General features: G+C 39.8%; 1 long non-coding RNA gene across 1 annotated transcript in view; it reads right to left on the bottom strand.

Annotated features, from left to right (window-relative positions):
• Positions 1-81: 81 nt before the first annotated feature.
• The window catches only part of LOC124106804 (uncharacterized), a 60,410-nt gene continuing 47,434 nt past the window's right edge, over positions 82-13,057 (bottom strand). Inside the window, exon 4 of the long non-coding RNA XR_006856170.2 lies at positions 82-545. This is a non-coding gene — a long non-coding RNA (uncharacterized LOC124106804). The remainder of the gene's footprint in view (positions 546-13,057) is intronic.

Consider the following 13,057-nt stretch of genomic DNA (forward strand, 5'->3'; position numbering starts at 1 on the left):
GTCTCCCTGTAGCTGTTGTCTTTTAACAAAGAGAATGCATTCGTTTTCTAGGGCTGTAATTATAAAGTACCATAAACCAGATGAATTAAACAACAGAAATTTATTTTCTCACAGTCTGGAAGCTAGAAGTCCAAGATCAAGGTGTCATGGTGGCCTCTCTCCTTGGCTTCTTTCTGTGTCTTCACCTGGTCTTCCCTCTGTGTATATCTGTGTTCTAATCTTTTCTTATAAGGACAGCACTTGTATTAGATTAAAGCCCACTTTTAAAGCCCTCATTTAATGTCACCCCTTTAAAGACTGTCACCAAACACAGTCACATTCTGAGGTACTAGGGGTTAGGATGTTACTATGAATTTGGGGGGACACAATTCAGTCACCACAGGAGGCCTCATCCCTCCAGAATAGTAATGTACCTGTTTGAGCTGTGCCACTAAACCAACTCCCCAGCCATAGAGCAATGATGAGGTGAAATATTCCCTGATGGCAGGAGAGCTCATCTTCTCCTTGTACTTCATGCCTTCTCCTGGGCCTCAATTTGATCAAACCTAGAAAAAGGAAACGAAACATTGATACAGAGGCCTACGTAGGCAGAAGGAAAACACATCTGCAATTCATTTATTTTCAGGGAACAATTGTCTGCATACTAGAATAGATTCATAAAGACAATTCTCCAAATAATTCTTCACTGTGAGCCCAGGAGCATTCACTTATGGCTTCAGTGAAAAAACTTACAGAGCATGTATTATGTTAGATCACTGGAGGTACCGCTGGGTTCTCACAGGGCTTATGTTTCAGTAGGAAAATCTCACAATAAGCAGATAATTTGATAGATAACAAATCTTCATTGCCTGGCATAAGGCACCTAGCAATGATGAGTCAATCAATTGCATTAATTCTGCCAGTTCTTTATCTGCTCCCCTAACCATGTGTCCTTTGCCACGTGACTTTTCAGTTCCTGTCATCAAGAAGTACAAGCTATTTAGTCATGACACACTTTGACCAATAGGATGTTGATAGTTGTGACACACATCTATTTAATATATAGGCTTAGAAAAAGCCTATATATTCCATTCCTTTTCCGCTCTTGCCTCTGGGCCATTGTGCCATGAACCTGCTGCAGCAATGGAAGACACAGTAGAAGAAGAGTTTCATCAAACATGGCTTGTCCATGGGCCAATCCTCAGAACTCATCAAACATTACTTGACCATGGGCCAATCCCCAGAAGCTAACAGATTTGATGACCTTCAGATATGTGAGCAAGCCCAGCTGAGACCAGAAAATTTCCAGCCTATGTCATCAACCTAGAGACTTCTCAGCTAAATAAATGTGTCCCATTCGGAGCCCATTTAGAAGTGCCCCCATAATCTGATCCAGGCATTTAAGGCTCCTAATGAATCAAAGCATTACCTGAAAGGGGTACACAACTAGGCATTATTGGCCTTTAACCCCCTGGCTGGCAAAGAGCACCTAACATCAGCTTGTCAAGCTGTGAGAGATGGGATAAGGATTAGAGATAGAGGGTGGATAAAATCTTTACGCTAGGGGATAAAGGTGATATGAGTAATGAAATGGTAAATAGGCTTAGAGAAAAATTCAGAACCATTGATTGGCCTGCTTAAAATACTTCTGGGACTCTCTGAGGCCTTCAATATAAAATCCAGGTACTTTATTCACAGCATACAGGGAACATACAAGGCCCTCCAATCTGGTATGAACCATTTTCCATGCATATCTATTCTCTTCTGAGTCACAAAGGACTAAGTTCCAGAGACTGTATCCACCAATCTCTACTCTATGGCTTCTCATTGGGTTTGCCAATGGAAGGTTAGAGTAGAAGATCGAAAAATGGGAAGACCCACCTTTAAGTCAGAGATTGCATTCCTCTGGCTCTGTCCCTGCTGAGTTATATTTTGGCCATAGTGTCTTCTTGGTTTTATTTTATTGTAGACTGTAACTTCTAACAGGTGGTGCCCTCCCGTACGTAGTACAACCTTTCACTACCTCTCAGTGACCCTTCCCTCCCATGGCACCCAAGTCTAGGGATGATGACACTTGGTGGTCACTAGTCCTGGGAGTTTACCAGCCCTTATTGCCTTCAATTAACCCAGCTCAAAGCTGTAAATTCACACTGTGTAAAAGGTCTTTTCTACTTTGCAGCATTCTCTTTAAGAAGGCCATCTGTTTCCTCCTGGAACTTTCCCAGTGCCCACCTCTTCCAGCCTAGCTGATTATGCACCGTTCTCCCCTCTAGACCCCACATTCCAGCCACCGTTGCATCCTCTGCCATTCTGCCATACTCTTGCTTCTGTTGTACCCTTTCCCTCTTTCTTGGCCAGACTTTCACACAAACCAAAAGTATAAATTAAAATGTCACATTTTTCAGGATAATGTCCCTAACCATTGCCCCACTGTCACACTATCCCCCCTCAACTGAGTTAGGTGCCTCTCTTGTGCACTCCCAACACAGCACCCATCCTATTGTTTAAGGCTCATCTATGAGTACATCTGAATCTCCACCATGGGCAGAAAGTTGTTAGATCCTCTTTCCCAAAACTTGTGAATATGCTGGGTTAAATGGCAAAGGGTAGTCAGGGATTCCTAATCAGACTTAAAGATTGAGGGGATCGTCCTGGATAACCCAGGTGAGCCCAACATAATCACGTGGTCCTTAAAAGGGAGAAAGAGAGCATTGGGAGACTTTAGCCATTGCTCCATCCTTTGAAGATGGAAGGGACCACAAGCTAAGGAAAGTGGGGTGGTATCAAAAGCTAGAGATGGCAACAGGCTCTTCCCTAGAGGATACAGCAGGGGCCAAGCTGCTCAGCACCTTGATTTGGGTAAGATTTATTTTGGACCTCTGACCTCCAGAACTGTTGTTTAAGCCACTAAAGTATGGTAAGTTGCTACAACAGCAGTATAAAACTAAACAGATCCTTGAGGACAGGGATCACATCTTATGTTCATGTCTTCCAAGCTCCTCCCACAAAACTAGTCTTGGAGTGGCTCATGAACATCCTTGTTGAAGAAAAGATAGAATGTAAAATTATCTGGTTTGACCCATTGTTTCTGGATCCTTCTAGGTCCATTGTCCATGTAGCAACAGTTTATCTGAAAGAAGAGATCTGCATTTGTCCATAAAATTTTTAAAAATAGCTTGTAGTTATTAATCTACCATGTAATCACTGAGAAAAATAACTGAGCCAGTTGCCAAGGAGAACAAGGAGCAGGAATGTGAAGGCACTCACGATGTCCTTCCTCTCAGGAAAGCAGCTGTGGTAACAGTGGCCTGCCTCAGGACATGCCCAGCTCCCCATATGGGCAGGGAAGGAACAAATTGTTCCTGGAGCAGCTGGCCCTGGTTTTGGCTGGATCTGGATTCCTGGGCTTCATAGGCACTGGTTGCTACAGTTTGGCAAGCACCTCCAGCTCTGGCTTTTCCAGAGGCCTGTTCTATTGCTAATCTGGAGCAGACACCTCCTATCATCACCATGATCTTGTTCTTATAGCAGCGTCAACAGCAGACAATCTGCAAATCCCACAACCTGGTCATGAAATGAGAGCAAATGCCTTGGTGGAAAGTCCATGTGATTTTGCTGAAAGCTCTGGACCAGGAGCCAAGAACCCAGGGGTCCTCTCTGGTTGTGCCTCTAGCCAGCTATGTGACCTTGACTGATTTCCTCATGTAGCATATGAAAGAGGAGGACTTATGCAGTCACTGAAGTCTCCTGCAGTCTAAGTCTATGACAGTTATACAATTCCCAAACGCACTGACACTTAAAAAATACCAGTGACAAATTGTCCTCTCTAATGAGAGCATTTCACCAAGGCAGAAAATAAAGAGACTGAGAACATTGGGGAAAAAGAAGAGGGAAGGAAGGAAGGAAGGAAGGAAGGAAGGAAGGAAGGAAGGAAGGAAGGATTGAGTACCTAATAAGTACCAGCTCCTTTTGCCTATTCTAGCTCAAATATGCTCTAAGCCAGACTCTCACAAAACTGTCAAGTAGGAAAGGCCCTCCAAGTAGGAAATCTGAAGTCTCATTTTATCTTAAAATTAATGTGAATGTTGTGTTCTGCTCCATAAACAGTTTTCATTTCTTTTTTTTTCTTCCCTTTTTTATTGGTTGTTCAAAGCATTACAAAGCTCTTGACATATCATATTTCATACATTAGATTCAAGTGGGTTATGAACTCCCATTTTTACCCCAAATACAGATTGCAGAATCACATCGGTTACACAACCACATTTTTACATAATACCATATTAGTAACTATTGTATTCTGCTGCCTTTCCTATCCTCTACTATCCCCCCTCCCCTCCCCTCCCATCTTCTCTCTCCACCCCATCTACTGTAATTCATTTCTCTCCTTGTTTTTGTTTTTTTCCCATTCCCCTCACAACCTCTTATATGTAATTTTGTATAACAATGAGGGTCTCCTTCCATTTCCATGCAATTTCCCTTTTCTTCTGAGGACTAAAGCTGTTGCTGCAGGAAGACCTATCTATTAAACCTGAGGGGTACAAACCCTCAGCCCACTTCTGTTTCTCTCTAACATGGAACACTCCAATTGTGGAGGCAAGAACCTGAAAACTGAGAGGCAGGACTTATTCCTTCACCTTATCTAGGCCATGAGAGGGCTGGAGGTTATCCAGATTTTTATAGCCAGAGAAATCAAGCAAATGAGGTAAAACTCAACTAACCCAAAAATTCTGCTTTATAAAATTGTGATGAGAGGTTTATTGAGACAGTCCTGACTCCACCACAGACTGTGCCAGAATAGAGGCCATATCTGTTTATTACTTATAGTAAAGCATGCTAATAACTCTGTCTGCAGCATTGTTGGGAACTTGTAAAGGCAGGTTTGGGGGCGTTCAATCACAAATTCTGTAGAAGTTGGGACAGGGGAGCAAATGCCCCAGGAAATGGACACTGTGTGCTTAGGACTTAAGCAGGAGGCTCAGCCAACAAGAAACCTTAGTCATCAGAAGGAGGAGGACATGATGGGACTTAGTCACAGACCCAGCAGAGTAGGGAGGAAATCCCACGTGAGATTTCTGGAAGACCAATGAGGGCCAAGTCTAGATGCAAAGGAACTGTTGGTGGTGAATACAGCAAGTCCCATAAATCATCCTCAGGACTGTGAGGGGGAAATGAGGTAGTACCTGTCTGCCATATAGTCAGTGCCAGGGTTTGCTAGAAGTATCATAACTTATCAGGTCACCTGCCTTGGGGGCAAAGTCAACCATCAGGACCATAATACAAAACCGGGCAGCGGGCAGGACAAGGGAACTGGGCCTACACTTGCAAAGCTACAGGCATTCTGAGGGGGGAGGGGGAAATACAGAACAGATCCAGAGTCCAATAAGTCTGAATGGAAGAGAACTTTGTCCTGGGCTGGTAGGAGCTGAGTTGAAGGATTCCACCCAATGCTGAGTACAAAGAAAATGAGGGTCGCAAAACAAGAAGAGCAAGTAACAGGAAATGGGAAGGGCAATAGGGAAGGACACAGGCTTACAGATAGGTTTAAATCCCAACTACCACACCTGGCTGTGTGAGTTTTCTTTTGGGGGGACTGAGGGGAAACAAGCCATGTAACCTATCTGAGCCTCTGTTTCATCCTAGTTAAAATGATGGTAAATCTCTCTCCCATAGGATTCTGTGGGATACAAATGAGATAATCAATGGAATCTGAAATGCTCTATACAAGTTCATTTTCTTACAGTTAGCTGTTGTTCAATGATTGTGAAATAATTATGTTCTGTTTATATTTAAGATTCTGAGACTGAGAAGGGAAAAAAACCTGGGGGAAAGTGCTTTGTCAGAGTCTCTAGATTTTATTTTGGAAAAGTCAAGAATGAAATAAAAAGGAAAGGAAAGGAGGAGGGGTAAAACAGATAGAAAAGAAAAAATGGTGGAAGAAAAGAAGATGATGGATGAGGGAAGAGAGAGAGAGAGAAAGAAAAAAAAAGAAGAAGGCATGGAAGGCCAGTTCTGGTAATTGCCAAAAGACAATTCAGCATGAGAATATTCCAAAATAAATCACCAGTTGGCTCCCTCCTCTCAGCTTCCCTCACTCTTCCATGTCCCCCTTGCAGACTTCAGTTCTCCAGAGGCCTGCCCTTCACGGTTCCCTTCTTGCCTCACAAGATCTGGATGAGCAACGCCATCCACTCCCATGCCTTCACTTGCTACTCATTCTCTAAGCATCGAATGTTTATTTTGAACCTGGATCTCTCTCTCTTGAGCTTCAAATTTGACCTGGGTAGATCAAAGTCAACACAAAATAAATCTTTCATCTTGCCACCCACAAAAACTTATCTTTATTTTCTTTTTTTTTTTATTCCCTATTGAGGTTAATAGCACTTCCGTATAAGATAATAAGAGTCTCCTTTTCCCGGGCCCTCTGGCACTTCTCCTGCCTAAATTTTCTTTGAATCTTACTTCAGCTTCCCCTTCTTCTATTTCCTACCTCAGTTCTGATACTTCGTCTCCAACCATACCTTGGGAAGAGCTGACAATTGGTCTTTCTGATACCAGGCTTGCACCCATACAGTCCATGCTCTGTAATCCGACCAATGTGATGTGATGCATAACATTCCCTGGGAAATCTTTCAAGAATTTCAGTGTACAGGATACAAACATAAAGTCCTTATCTTAACACACAAAGCCCTTCCCCTGACACCTGCCTGCCTTTCCAGCTTCATCTGTCTTCTTCACCTCTCTTCTGCAGCCCAAATTTAGGAACACCCTCCATTCTATCTGACTAAACACTTATTTGAAGACCTCCTCTACTCTGTCTGGAGAATTTCTGATTATCCCATCTGCCTATCAAACTCCTGACCAACCTTCCTGGCTCTGCTAAAATGCCACCTCCTCTAGAAAACCTTCTTTGATATTGCTATTTACATAATTAAGCCTTCCTATAGCATAGTTTTTCTATGAACCTGCTATATTACTTAACATAATATATGATTATTTGCACATAATAGGGTCTTTCCAACTGGACTGAGTCCCAGGTGAGCAGGGGTTATGTTCTATTCATCATTATATTCCCTGTATCTAAGAAAAGGCCCATGACATGGTGGTAAACAATGTGTTACACAAATAATTGAATAAAGAGATGAATAAATAACACTTAAAAGAAAATGAATGTAGTTATATATCTATAAACCAAATACCAACTAAGCAGAATTTCAACACATGTTTTAACAAACTATCATTCAACTCTCTTACATCTACAGTAAAAAAGATAAAGAGCTCATCTAGAGAGTCAGGTGGCCTCTCATACCACCTTGGACATAGTGTCTAACAAAGTCATTATAGGTCATCTTGGATTGGCTCGGCAATCCTAGAAATTCTACTTGGTCTATGTGCTGCATGATGTTCAGGCTTGGGAGATAGTCCATTTATTAATTAGACAAAAAATATAAGTACCAACAACTTTAGTTGCCAGTTTTCTGCAGTCATAACTTCCTCACTAAGAGAATCTGTAATCTGTGGTATTGCATTATTAGCAACAGAAAACATTCCTATATAGTCAGCAACACAGAAGACTACTATCTATTGTCTTGGTTTATCAGTCAGGATAAGCTAGGTGATGCTACAGTAACAGATAGCTCCAAAACCTCAGTAGCTTAAAACAACAAGATTGACTGGTTGGTTGGTTGATGTTGCTTATCCTTTTATAGTTGGCTGAGGGCTTTGCTCCACATCATGACCACACTTATTTCAAGACCCAGAAAATGAAGCAGATTAACATTGCTTCAACATTACCAGGCAGAGAGGTGAAGGAAAATGTGACAAACACACCACCACACTTTTTCTCATCTTCCATCAATCAAAGTAAGACACACAGCTACACTTGATGCCAACTGGACAGGAATCCTGTCAGCACAATCCTGACATGTCTGGAGGGAAAGGGAGCCAGATTATTAGATTCTAGCCCTGGTGACTATTACACTGGGATAGACACCAAGGAATCTGGCCCCACTGCAGAGCCCAGCTCCAAGGCTCAGTCAAGTCAGAGAGTCCTTCACATATGCTAAAAGCACCATTCTGGTGCTGGGCAGAGAATGGACGATGGGAAGCAGGGGGCTCAGTGAGGTGTCCAGACATGGATGAGGGTGGCTTGCCCTACAATAGAGGAAACATACATGGTATGCAAAAACAAAACACATTGAACCTTAGTAGTAATCAAGAACTGTTTCTGAAATTGCTGGGTATAAGCCTCAGCTCTCCTGGTGGCTAGCAGAGTGGACACAGGAGGACCAAGCAGGTTATCATCCTCTGTGTCTCACCATAAAATGGGCCTCAAGGGCAGTTGTGAGCCCCAAGTGAGATTAGATGTGTGTGGTGGTTGATTTTATGTACCAACTTGCAGAGGCCACAGGCTAACCAGCCATCTGGCTTCTCAGAGGACAGCCAGCCCTTGATTTCTCAGCCCTTGATTGAATGTTTGCTGGGCCCAGTCAGGAGCATACTCAGGTAGACAATACTTGGGTCTTTCCTGGTCAATGCATGCTTTTCTTTTCCTTTATCTACTTTCTCCTCCTCCTCCTCCTCCTTCCTTCCTTCCTTCCTTCCTTCCATTCTTTCTTCCTTTCCTCTCCTTCCTCCTTCCATTCTCTTCCTCCTCCTCCTCCTCTTCTCCTCCTCCCTATCCTCCTTCTCCTTTCCTTTACAGCTTTACTAGGGTAAAATTCATATATCAGCAGGTGTTAAATAAATATTTGTTGAATAACTAAATGTTATTAAAAATCATCTGGAAGTGTCAACCCACATAGCTACAATGCCTTGAAAAGAAAATGAAGCCTGCAGTTTCTGTTTTGCTACAATAATAACTGTATAGATCTGAAGTGCATAAAATTAACCCGGTCTTTCAAGTGATCTAATGTTCCCATCCTCTAGAAGCTAGCCTAAATTAATGAATTTTTTTGCAAACTTACACTTCCTTCTGACTCACCAAGAGCATTTATCAACACCCAGCCCTCAGAGTTTGTGATTCAGCAGGTCTGGGGTGGGGTGCAAGCATTCGCATCTTTAACAATTTCTCAGGTGAGACAGGTCAAGGGACCACACTTGGAAAAGCACTGCTGAAAAAAATCTGCTTTAAAATGTTCTTCATGTTATAACATGGTCTGGGCTCTTTTAAAGGGCCCTCGATGATTTTCATTATCTGATAAAACTCCAGTCTTCTCCAGTTTTCTCCACATGTCAACAAAGTTGGCTTTCCAGAAACAGCAAACAGAACAAATGAATCCAAGCCAGGCCACGTCATGTCTCAGACTTGCCTCCCTGGAGGCTTTGCAAGAAGCAGTTCATTCCACTTTTCAGTCTCAGGTGGGAGCTCTGAGTCAGTGTGCCAAGCCCGACCACCCTCCTGGAGCTTTCCAGAAGTGGTGGCCAGAGTTCACAGAGACACTGCCTCCCACTGGAACAGGGCTGGCCTCTGTGCCTAATCCTGTAAATCTCACCTGCTCTTCTGCTCCCATGGCAGATAGGAAGCTTGCCTGTTTCCATTCAGAGTACTGACCACAGTCACCCTTCTAAATAAACCACACTCTGCCCATGGGCAACACCTTTCTCTCCATATTCCTGACAGGCATCAGTAAAGTGCAAGCCCAGGGTCTTCATTACAGATGAAGGGATGGGGAGTGCACCTAACTCTGAAGGCATCATCTGTCAACGTTCCTAGTAGGAACAACAAGACTTTGACAGGGATGCTGAGAAAGCTTAACTTGGGAAGATTGCTGAAAGATAAGATTGGACTCCGGTGCTGCTTTCCCACAGGTCACTTCTAGTTCCTTTGTGCTTAAATTCTCTACTTCCTCAGGAAAATAAATAAATAAATTAAAGAAGGGGGAAAAAGTATTTTGCCCTGAGTCAAACCCCCTAGGTATAATACTTAAGAAGATTTTGAGAATCTGATACACTGTTGGGGACTGGATTCAATATAATTCATATTAAGACAAAAGGAACAACAGAAAACATAAAAGACATGGAAGATGAGAAAATAGAAATCCAACACATAAAGTATAAAAGGGCCTAAAGGGTAAAATTAATAATAAAGATATCATTTTTTAATCTAGAATTTTTAAAATAACCAATTAAAAGAATAATTAATTAATTGAATTATAAGAACTATCACTGTCTCATGTTAAACAAATAAACAGAAATTAACTTTCAAAGACAATTATAAAAATTCTTTAAGAATTTTTAAACTTAAGAATGAAGATTTCATCCTTGTCAATGGGTCACAATTAAAATTTCTTCAGATTCCTTTACTGCTATCCCAAGATAGTGGAGTTAGAGCTTCAGAAATCTGAAGGAAAAAAAAAAAGCCCAGTTTAAGAATGCTTCCAGTAGCCAAGGCTTGAACTTCAAGTAAGGACAAATTTTCAAATGGTCAATCTTTTAGAAATGTATGAACACCTTCTCTGCAGATATCAAACAGGCATGAAACAGCCCAGTAAGCCCAGGGGTGGGGTTCCCGGAAGTGAAAAGCTGATTCAGAGAATGACGAGTGGTATCCTGTGAAGCCAATTCCCATTTTTTTTTCTTTTTAAAAATAAGCAAATGTTAATGGGGAAAGATAGTGAGCTAATTCTGATAGGACCAGAGTGAATAAGTAAGGAATGAAAAAGGAGACTGCTATTGCTAAAGTATCTAACTGAGTAATTGTTTAAACAAAAGTAGAACAAAATAAATCAAAAATAATGAAGGCAAAAAGAAAAAAAAAAAACTCAAGCAAATGATGAATAGAAGAAAGAGGAATCACAAAGAAAGAAAACATCTTACCTGCCATAAAGAAGAGACCGAACTAACTGTGTTTAGGCATATAGATCTGAATTAATACGACACTAAACATTTGCCAAAAGTAACTGTGGCTGATTTATAGTAATAAGTTAATGACTACTGCAATTAAGAATGTATACGCCCTGGTTAAAATTAATCATATGTAATGTCATGGTTAGGACATTGAACTTTTAAATTATTCTAACATTAAAAAAGAATTACAGTCCATCAAATCCATAATCTAAAGAAAAAAAAACATGGATGTTCTACTTTTAAAAACACAAAATAGAAAGGCAGAGGACAAAGAATATAAAATTATTTATTCACTCATCAAAGGACATATTATTTCATCATGTAAGTCCATGTATAAATTTAGGAAGCACAAAAGTATTAAATAATTTAAAATATAACATGAGAAAATATTGTTAATAAATTCTTATAGTACAAAGAGGTTACAATGTTGTGATAGCAACTATAAGTTAATTATAAAAACATTACTTTAGGGGCTGAGGTTGTAACTCAGTGGCAGAGCGCTTGCCTTGAGGCACTGGGTTCCATTCTCAGCACCACATAAAAAATAAATAAACAAAATAAATATATTTTAAAATTACTTTAAAAGAAGGTTATTATGCACTTAATAACTATAAACAAAAAATACAGATGATAAAAAATTTTAAGAAGAATTAACAAAAAAAATCTGTATTATACTTAGACATTTCCATTTTCCTAAATAAAAATCTCTAAATTTTAATTAATATTTTAACTGAAGTATAAACTGAAAAAATTTAAAAGAACACCACAACTAGTACTTACTATTCCAAAAATAAAAGTATGATATAGTATTTTTAAATCTAATAAAATGACCACTTCAAAAATATTTAAAATAAACTTAATTTGTTCATAGGAAGTCATAGAAATTTAGGAGGTAAAATAGTGATGTTTGGTATGAATTATGAAAAGTCAGTATCACTCATTTGTACTGCCTAAAACTATATAAATTATGTGTCATTTTCAGAAAAATATAGATCCAGAGTCCATTTGTAATTGGAAAAAAAAAACAACAAAACAGGAATAAACTCATGGGGAAAAAATTTGGAACTTTTGTTACTGCTATCAATATTTTTAAATTTTTAAATATAAAGAGAGATTAGTGATCTGGTTAAACAATATTCTTAAAGGTTATAAAAATTTACTTTTCTGCCCTTATTGTTTTACAATTGCAATATCAGTATAGATATGGAATCTAAGAAATGCTGATAGTTTACAAAGAAAAAGAAACATGAAAATGGTAAAAAAAAAATTTTTTTTGAACCACAATAATGGAATTTACCTCTATGGTCATTAAAACTTACCATAAAGAACCAATAACTCAAATGGGATACTTAAGTAAAATAAACACCACTCAATAAGAGTCCAGAAATAGATTCAGCCAGCTATAAAAACTCAATAGATGATAAAATGGGGTCTTTTAAATAATCACAAAATGATTTTAATAAATTATTTAAAATTCCAGTATACTGTACGCAGATTTTATAGTGAAATGCAATATAGAAATGTCTTACAGTATATACCAAAATAAACTGCAGATGAAATTAAAGAGTCAAATAGAAAATAATAAATTGAGTATGTTAAGAACTGTTAACAAAGCTCACCAGCACCACCATTACCAGGATAAAGAAATGTGAATGTTATAGACAAGATAAATTGTTATATCACAAAACATGGTGGATTATTCAAATAGCCACAATACTTTGCAATTCCTCTCATCAACATGTGATTTCTCCATTCCTTGAATCTGGATTTGCTTTGAAACGTGCTTTGGTCAATAGAATTAAGACACACTGTTCAGGTGGTGGAAGATGTGTTCAAGGCGTCTTGAGATCATTCTTGTTCTTGGAGGCCCTAACACTGGTGCCATGTGAGCAGGTCCAGCCTCACCTGCTGGATGGTAGGACACAAGGTCCAGCAGAGAACATCCATTCAAGCTGAAACACCTGAGACCAGACAACCCCCAGCTACTCAGGCAGCAACTAGCAAATGCTTGACGTGAGCTCAATCAGCCACAAGCATCCCAGCCACCCATCTGGGGCAGACCAAATTAGTGGCCCATAGAGTAAATAACTGTCGATGTTTTATGCTACCAAGTATTAAGGTGACCTATTACACAATAATAAATGTGATATTCTGAATACTCAAAAGTAATCATCAGAGAGGTGTCTCTGAGACTGATGGAATTTATTATCTATACAAAAGATCACACAGA

The sequence above is a fragment of the Marmota monax genome, unplaced genomic scaffold (genome assembly GCF_021218885.2).
Source record: "Marmota monax isolate L192 unplaced genomic scaffold, Marmota_monax_Labrador192_F-V1.1 WCK01_AAM20220418_F8-fsc00003, whole genome shotgun sequence".
NCBI lineage: Eukaryota > Metazoa > Chordata > Mammalia > Rodentia > Sciuridae > Marmota > Marmota monax.